General features: G+C 26.0%; 1 long non-coding RNA gene across 2 annotated transcripts in view; it reads left to right on the forward strand.

The window, feature by feature from the left end:
• LOC149033072 (uncharacterized) overlaps window positions 1-8,258 on the forward strand; it is a 51,321-nt gene extending 43,063 nt beyond the window's left edge. Inside the window, exon 3 of one of the 2 annotated variants that reach the window (XR_016176042.1) lies at window positions 6,630-8,258. This is a non-coding gene — a long non-coding RNA (uncharacterized LOC149033072). Of the gene's footprint in view, window positions 1-3,694; window positions 6,382-6,629 lie in introns of those variants that run through there. The other variant, XR_016176043.1, reaches the window with a different exon arrangement.
• The last annotated feature ends 1,940 nt before the right edge of the window (window positions 8,259-10,198 follow it).

A 10,198-nucleotide genomic window follows, 5' to 3' on the forward strand; every position in this document is an offset into this window, starting at 1 on the left:
AACAAAATTAGTTTATCATTATTAGAATAATTGTATTATTTATTAGAAATTATTTAGTTCCTTTTTTGTTTAAAAGAATATTTTGATATAACTTTAACCTTTATCTGTCGTCTCACAGGTTTTTATATTAATAATTATCTTACTAACCTAAGTTATATATACAAAAGTGGTTTCGATAAATATATGCAACAAAATAAGTTTATCATTATTAGAATAATTGTATTATTTATTAGAAATTATTTAGTTTTTTAGTTCTTTAAAAGAATACTACAAATATATATGAAATTATTAATTAATTATTAATAATATATTTTTATTTGTAAGTCATTCTAAACTACATAAAGGGTTAATGGAATCAAATTTTTATGTATTTTGATAAAATAAAAAATGTATTATATTTTCTTTAGGTAAAGTTTGATTTTTTTTTGTGAAATTATTTAGGGATAGTATATATATATATATATATATATATATATATATATATATATATATATATGTGTGTGTGGGTCCTGGTAAAATATAAAATATAAAATATAAAATATAAAATATAAAATATAAAATTTGTTTTAAGTAGGGTTGATATAGTGAAATTATTTGGAATAGTATTGCTGTGCTTATGCGTGGGGTAAAAGATAAATACAAAATTTATTTTTTTAAGTAGGGGTTGTAAGTTGACATAAATAAATTATTAGGGATATTATTGACGTGTGTATATGTGTGGGTCCCGGATAAAAGATAAATACACAATATTTATTTTTTTAAGTAGGATTTTTTTTTAAGTAGATAGTTTATATACTTTTATATATTTGAGTTAATTAATGTTAAATTAATGTCGTGTAAACTGTTAATTAATGATTAATTTTTATTTTAATCGTGTTATTGTTCTTTTGTTAATTTTTTTTTCTTTTTTATTTTTTCTTTAAATTTATTGAAAATATTATTCAGAGACAAGAATATTCTGAAAAAAAAAACAGAGAAAAAAAGCTTATATTATCACTTAGCATCGCGATAACACGTTCCTTGAAAGAAAGTGCCAAGCTATACAACTATTTCTTATTGGTCGAAAGCATAAAAAAAACTTTCTTAATATAAACTTCGTCTATCAACCTAAGGAAGAACCTCGGATGGATTTTATTCTCTAACTGGATACTTCAAGTTGCACGTACAGACACCTATTATTATTCTTAAATTATTATTATTAATCATTTTTCGTCATTATTACAAAAAATTATTGTCAAGTATACAAAATTAAAATTGCATATGTGCAATTAATTGTTCTGTTGAAGAAAGAAAAAAAAGAAAAAAAGCCTAAAAAAATTAAAAGTAATTAACAATAATTTAAAAGTTAAAGTTAAAAGCAATCAAAAATTATTGTTCTTAAATATTATTATTAATTATTAAAATATATATATTAATTATTATATACTATTAATCATTTTTCGTTATTATTTAAAAATTATCGTCAGGTATACACAATTAAAATTGCATCTGTGCAAATAATTGTTCTGTGGAAAAGAAAAAAAAATTAAAAAAATTAAAAAGTAGAAGTTAAAAGTAATCAAAAATTATTATTCTTAAATATTATTATTAATTATTAAAATATATATATTAATTATTATATACTATTAATCATTTTTCGTCATTATTACAAAAATTATCATTAGGCATACAAAATTAAAATTGCATCTGTGCAATTAATTGTTCTGTGGAAAAGAAAAAAAAATTAAAAAAAAAATTAAAAAGTAAAAGTTAAAAGTAATAAAAAAAAATGTTAAATGTTAAAATCAGTAAAATCCAAATGATGTATAATGAATGTTCCAATACCCATGAACAAAATCGAAAAGTTCGACAGGACAGGGGATAAATTTAATTGAAAGGGTGAACACATCGAAGCACTACTATCGAGTTACTTCAATACAGTAATTCAATGAAGTATACGATGGAAAGTTTTTCACGTAGATGGAAAATGACGTGTACTGCAATTATGGTGGCATAAAAAGGGGAAGCATTACACCATGCGCGTTCGTTTTCTCTTCCACATTGCTTCTCAAATTTATTTCTAATTAATATAAATTCATTATATATCTTTATGCGTAACTAAAGAGACTCAAAAAAAAAAAAAAGAAGGAAAAGAACAAATTATGCGAATCGTTCATTTTCTATCTTATTATTTATACAGTATCGATCAAAAGTTCATAAATGATATTAAAAATCAATTATATTTCTTTTTTTTTGCATAAACTCCTTTAACTGATTTTTATTATTACATTTTTTTAATACAAAAATTTAGAGAAACTTTTCTTTTATAATCGAAAAAAAAAAAATCAAGGAAAATTAGTTGAAAAAGTTTGGCAAAAGGAGAATAATATAAAAAAGGAAGACATTTATTTTTAAAAAACTTTCTTATTTTTTTTTTTTTTTTTTTTTTTTTTTATTTGACCCACTTTGTATTACTTGTCTTACTTAAGAAACAAATCACGTCTGTCGGATGAAAGACTCGTTTATGAGGAATTTAATATTCTCTCTGAGGTAGCTTGAAACGTACAAATGTATATATATATAAATGTACTATGTATGTGTTAGTACCTGTATATGTATTTCTAAATCGTGCATCGTAGATATTACACATACATATATACCTAAATGTTTATGTAAATATACACAAATATATACGAACATGTACATGTATCTGTACATGTATATGTAAATACAAAGAAGATGGAAAAATATTCTAAGATGGACGAAACGATCGAACATGTAATAAATATGTACATACGTAGTACCAACTATAAATAAGCGATCAACTATTTCCCAAACGGATTGTAAGAGGTAGTAGCATGGACTCTACTATGTTTATATGGATCGTACGTGGTTTTATGATGGGTAGAATGAGGGTTAGATCTTCTCAAATGGTACCCTCATAACAGATTCTTCCTATCTACTGTAATCATTCAAGCATGTTATGAGAGACATTCTTAGAAAGGAAAAAACTGACCCCTGCAACAATATATTCTTATAACACTTGACATCTAATATCTTTTTACGCCTTCATCGAAAAATCTTTCCCCTCTTTCCTCTCCCAACAAAAAATTATCTTTCTAACAATTCTTATATTTTTTACTTTATTAATAAAAAGAAAATAATAAAAAGGTAAAATGGGATTTCAACTATATTGACATCAATTTTTATGTAATAATTTTTCAAATTATTTCTTTTGATTTGATCCTCCAAAAAAAAAGCAAGTTTCGAAAGAATGAAGCGAGTGATAATTTATAATATAATATTATTTTATAATTATTTATTAAATTATTATTATTAAAAAATGGGCGCCTGTAATTATGCAACCCTCCATACACAGTTTGAAAATGATGCTTGCGAGCGCTACCTACTGGGACGGAATTTTTTTTAGCCCAAACTGTTTATACACGTATGTAATACGGGTTGCCTATCTTTCGGGCAGAAAAAAAATTTTGTCCCACAGGTAGCACTCGTAACATTTTCAAAGTGTGTTTGGAGGGTTGCATTCGTGCAGGCGTATTGTTTTTTATAAATAATGATATAATCTTATAATTAATACGTTTCGTAGTACGCAGTCGTCATACTACATTTTTTTACATTACTTTTGCATATTGTATTTCTTACTTATGTTATATCGTTCTTTTCGTTTCATCAAATTTGTTTGTTTTGTTTACAGCTACCATCTCATTCCCTTTTTAATCATACCCATGCTAAAGAAGATGGTTAATAAATCTATAGAAATATATGTTGATTAGTTAAATAGAAAAAAAAATGATGATATCAAATGTGTTGGAGTTGATGATTACACGTTTGTTTATCATCGGGTAACGATGTAAGCGTCGAAATTTACACCGTACTAGTCCCGAGAAAGGGTCACGCTCTCTCGTTAGGAATATTAGTGCACATCGATGCACCGAAATATCATCGATTATCTCCTATTTGATTATCCTTCGCGTGTATACTGTAAATCCTTTACGAGTAGTAAGGTAATATCGCGGTTACGCGTGCGTGTATTATGTGCGTGTATTATGTGCGTGTATACATATATGCCCATTTGAGAAACGAGAATCTATTAATCTCATATCGATTGAACGTGGATATCGTAATATCGTATCGTATCGTATCGTATCGTATCGTATCGTATCGTACTTCGCACGACGATGATATCATCCTGTAGGAGGAGAGGACACATCGGCTTTACGTTAGCTACCAATATCTGCGTTTCTAGTCAATATCTAGACAATATCTGTATTAGTATAAGCCATTGTAACTTATCTTAACGTTTTCACAAGTACATGTGTAATATGTGTAGGTGTGGGTTTGTTTAATACACACTAGTTGGATCAATAAATCGATTGATCGATGGATAGATAGATCAAACATTATTCTATTGTTATTAGACGTATTCACGAATATGATACTAATTTGCTAATAGATTAATCAAACGATATTATAATTTAATATAATTTAAGATAATTTAAGATACGATGATAAATTATTTCATTTGTTTAGAAATTAATTTTAGGATTTTTATTTTTTCAATGATTATGGCATTTATTAATCTAACAATATTATATTAGGTTTACTGGAAACCGCGTTCTAACAAATACCGGTACAATTTTTTCGTCTGTAGTGATGACATTTTTTCAAAATGCAATATACAAATTATCATCACACTATGATAAGAAATTATAAGATAAAATATTAGTCAATTAAAGAAATATGAAAATATATTACTTTTGTTTTATTATTCTAAAAACGAACAGAACTTTTCCTGTAGATCTAATATTATAATCCACAGTCTATGTAATTAGTTAATAATAAATTACATTTAAAGTATATCATTTTATGAACATTTATTTTAATTTTAAATAAATAAACATCAATAAATTTGTATAAATTTATTAGATAATAAATGGCTAAGTTTATGTACCATTATACTAATGTTAAGAGTATTTGAATATATTAATAAATATATAAATAGGTAATAATATTTATAATAGGTATTCTACTTGAAATCATAAATCGGAAATCATAACGTGTAATTTGAAATGTCGGCACGATTTTTAAAACGTGGCAAGAGACAACCAGGGGGGGGGTTAGGGAGGGGAGGGGAAAGGAGGGGAGGGTAAGAAACGTACAACGTATTTTTCAATTGCCGAGAAGGGGAACATCTGTAAGGGTAGCACGGAGAGCAATATCCTGCTGCACAAAAATCCGGAAAACCTTGGTATTTCCTTATGAGAAGCTCCAAGAAGAAGAAGAAGAAGAAGAGGAAGAAGAAGAGAAGCCACCGGCATATAACTTGGATCGCATTACCGAAGTACACAAAGAGTGAGAAAGAGAGAAAAAGAATAAAATAAAATAAAAGTGAAGAAAAAAGAGTGAGTGAGAGGGAAAGGGAGAAGGGAGTAGGGTGAGAGTCTGAACCTCTCTTATGAGGCATATAAGGACAACGAAATTTCCTCTTCACTGATGGTAAAATGCCCTTAAGCGAAATTCCATTTCCCATGCGGCAGGTTATAACGAAACGTTCGCGTCCGTTGCTTCCCTCTGGGCAAATTTTTAACCTTTCTATATATATATATATGTGTGTATGTGTGTTTAATATATAAAATATGTACATAAATATGTATGTGTGTATATGGATATGTATATATATGTTATTTGTACATGTAATTTCTTGAAAAAAATTGTGTGACCTGCATATAAAAAAAGTGTATTTTAGGGATGGTACAATCGGTTAGATGTATTTTTATGTATAAAAAATAATATTAGACGATAATAAAAAGAATTAAAAATATATCGAAAGTTGAGACACTACGTTGGTACATCAAAAAATATTTATACATTTTTATTAAATATATGAACAATTTAAAATTGATTATAATTACGAAAGAAAATCGAATTAAATTAATCTCTCTAATCTGTATTTTGTATTATTGTATATATGTGTGTTTGTGTGCAATTGCATACTACGAAGCGTATTAATTATAAAATTAAAGTTCAAATTTTATTATTATTTATAAGAAACATTTCGCCTGTAGGAATGCAATCCTCCAGACACACTTTGAAAATGTTGCTTGCGAGCGACATCTACTGGGACGGAATTTTTTTCCTGCCCGAAAGATAGGCAACCCGTAATACATGCGTGTATAAACAGTTTAGACTGAAAAAAAATTCCGTCCCAGTAGATGTCGCTCGCAAGCAACATTTTCAAAATGTGTATGGAGGGTTGCATAACTGCAGGCGCACATTTTTAATAATTATTAAATAAATAATTAGAAAATAAAAAGAAATAAGAAAAATAATAATAATAGATAATTTCTAAATGAAATATAAATCTTAGAATCTTTTCCATAATGTATAAGACGTTCGTTCTTTTTATTCTCTTTTTTTTTCTTTCTTTTTTTTTTTTTTATCGTTTCTCGCGAGATATTAAATTCCGAAAAAATCGAGAATATCGATCGACACGATCTGATTGAACATTTCTAAAGGATAAAATTTGGTGTTTCTAGGTCGTACGAAATGTTTATTAATTTTTTCCTTAATATTGTTTTATCCATTATTATTATTATTATTTTAAATATATATTTGTTTTGTTTTTTCAGCGCCTCTTGTTGGAAGAACTTTGAAAGGTTCGTAGCGAAAAAATACGTGAAAGGAGGAGGGATCGATCGATATATCGATACAAACTACGCGTTAATTAGCGAGTTAAAAGCATTCAGAAGGACCTTCTCGTACCTACTTTCAAAGTAATTGACAATTTCACACTCGAGCGTTGATCGTAATTAGAGCTACCACGCGTGTAACTTCTGTCGTTCATTTTTATTCTCTTTCTATCTTTGTCTCTTTCTTTATTTTTTTTTTTCATTCTTTTCTTTTTTTTTTATATATATATATATATTTAAACTCTTGACCTTTCACTAATTTTCCCCTTAGTGAGGAAAATTACGTCGCGAATAAAATTATACTTACGGTGAGAAAATCTTTCGATATTTTGCAAATTTACAATTTATAATTGTAAATAATTTTAAATAATAATATTTTTAAAGTAATTACCCTTTTGAAAGTTACGTTGAATAAATTTATTCTTATTGTCTGAAAATCTTTCGATATTTTGCAAATTTACAATTTATCGTTTATTTATTTATTCTTTTGATTTATTATTTTTCATTTAAAATAATTTTAAATAATAATATATTTAAAGTAATTACCCTTATGAAAGTTACGTTGAATAAATTTATTCTTATAGTCTGAAAATCTTTCGATATTTTGCAAATTTACAATTTATCGTTTATTTATTTATTCTTTTGATTTATTATTTTTCATTTAAAATAATTCTCTCGTTTTTTTTTTTTCATTTCATCTATTTTTATCTCATTTTATTTTCATACGATTTAAAGAAAAAATAAAACAAAAATCTTTAACAATTATATTTTTCATTTGAAATTATAATATGAAAGAGACAGTGTGTAAAACCGATAATAGAAGGAATTCACGAGAAATGATAGACATTACAAATTTTCTCTCTCTCTCCCTCTCTCTTTCTCTCTCTCTCTCTCTCTCTTTCTCTTTCTATCTCTATCATCGAGCTCGTGCAAATACGAACGGTGGTGTAGAGATAACGAAATGATTACCGCGAAATGTGCTTATGTATATATTCCTATGTAGTATCCTTTCGTATATATAAAATATATACACACACACACATATAGACACATACGTACGCAATGAGACTAGATATGTAAATAAGTAAATATGTGCATTAGCACGCTTACTGATACAAGCAAGCAAATGCACATTGTAACGAAACGCTTGTAACTAAAAGAATGAAAAATAGAACAAGAGGTGAAAAAGAGAGAGAGTTAGAGAAAATGAGAGAAACATTGATAAAAAGAGAGGAATGTAGGTAGTAGTACGTCATTGCGATCGAATTGTTATATCCTATAATATGAGAGAATGTATTGGTATATGTTTCTATAGAATAGCGTTTTCCCAATTATAGTAGATTCGTGCTTCATTCAAAATTTGCCACTACTCGCGTCACTGAATTTAACATAATGCCAAAAGTGTATATAGATAGGTCGACAATATATACTACATATCAGAGAAATCGATATGTATAACTACGATAATCGACTTCAAATGATCGTGGTAAATAACATTTGTTATTTAATTGATATAAAATGTGTTTACAATTTATTCCTAATTTTTATTATAATTATTTCTTTTTTTTAATTATTACTTTTTTTCCTTTTTATTATTATTATTATTATTATTATTAAATGTATTTTATCAAAATGTTTCACAATTATTTGATATATTAAATCGATCATTTGAGTCATTATAACAAAAAATATAATAAAAATATTTTATTTATTATTTCAATTACTTTTTTATATTAAAATATATTTAATTATTATTATAATAATATTAAAAATAAAAATTATTACGTTTAAGTGTTGAAAAGAGTTACCAAGAGCCTTTTTTTCCAAGCGCCATAATGGCGCCCTCCGAGTTGCCAGGGACCTTTTTCCCTGAATTTACGTATTACTAAACTTTAATAATTAACTAAATAATTGAAATACATTTAAATAAATGTATATGTAAATAATGTTTAAAACGATTACACAATTTACAATTTATAAAATTGACAAACGTATTAGATCAGTGAACGCTAGAGCTAGCTAATCCTCTCAGTTATCAGTATACGCTTGAAGATATCCAGTTGGAAGCTTCGATGTGATAATGATATGATTTCTATCGTAATAGGTAGGGTACGACCGCATTGCGCATAGGATCAATTCATAAACCGATTTACTTTATTCTATTACCCTTCTCACATAATGTCCCTAAACCTACCTATCTATTTCTACTCAACAAATGTTATAATCTTTATTAAAATAATACAAGCTTTTTGATCTAATATAAACACGTTCTATACTAGTTTATCTAATTGTTAATATTATTATTATTATTATTATTATCTAATAAAATAAAACATTAACAAGGATATAATTAAAAAGAAAGAAAAGTAGGTTGAAGAATAAATCAGAAAAATTATTCTGTACACGTTATTGTTTACTGATCTATATAATAATAATAATTAATAATATTAATAATAATTATTATTAATTATTATTATATGATTATTATTATTATTATTATTATTATTATATTATTATATTTATTATTAATTATTATATATATTATACAAATATATATTATATATTTATATATATAATATATATAAATAATAAATATAATATATATTAATAATAAAATAATATAATAATAATATAAATAATAATAATATAATAAATTTTATATTAATAAATATGTAATATATATAAAAGATTATATATATTGTGTACACGTTGTTGTATACTGGTTTATATAATAATAATAATTATTATTATTATTTAATAAAATAAAGCATTAAAACAAGGATATAATTAAAAAAAAAAGAATAGGAAGAAGAATAAATGAAAAAAAGATTATTCGGATCACATTTATCAAAATGTCTTAGTCCTTTCCTACCATTTTTACCACTTAAATCATCCATGAAAAAAAGGAAAGAAAATCTTTTCTTTCTCTTTCTTTCTTTCTTTCTTTCTTTCTTTCTTTCTTTCTTTCTTTCTTTCTTTCTTCTTCTTCTTCTTCTTCATCTTTTCTATTTTTTTGTTGTTGTATTTCATCTATTGTATTCTACGATACATAGAACTCAAATCACAAGTAATAACCATTCGAAGAAGAGAAGTAAGCTTTATATACGAGACCACGATGGCAATTTATTCTACTCTCGCACCACCAATCCCACCACTACCACCATTATTCGTTAGGGTACCTTCTCTCTTTCCACTTGATATAAGTTTCAGAACGAAGTAAGTTCCGCTCAGTAAAAGGATTCTTCTTCTTCTTCTTCTTCTTCTTCTACGTTCTTATAATAATGACGAGAATAGACGTCTGAGCTGCCCATCCGTAATGTGATCGTGACTAAGCTGTTCTTTTCTGTACCATAATGTCAACCATAAGTCGTTTCATATTAAATTGATCGGTTGTTTTGAAATAACATCTCTCTTTTAATAAAGTTTTCTTTTTTTCTAGAATCTATTGTTCCTTGTGTTTTTTTTTTTTAATTTTTTTTTTTTTTTGCATCATTTAATGTCACTTAAAA

This window comes from Polistes dominula, unplaced genomic scaffold (genome assembly GCF_049000335.1).
Source record: "Polistes dominula isolate Pdom_NZ unplaced genomic scaffold, Pdom_raw_medaka contig_79, whole genome shotgun sequence".
NCBI classification, from domain to species: Eukaryota; Metazoa; Arthropoda; class Insecta; order Hymenoptera; family Vespidae; genus Polistes; species Polistes dominula.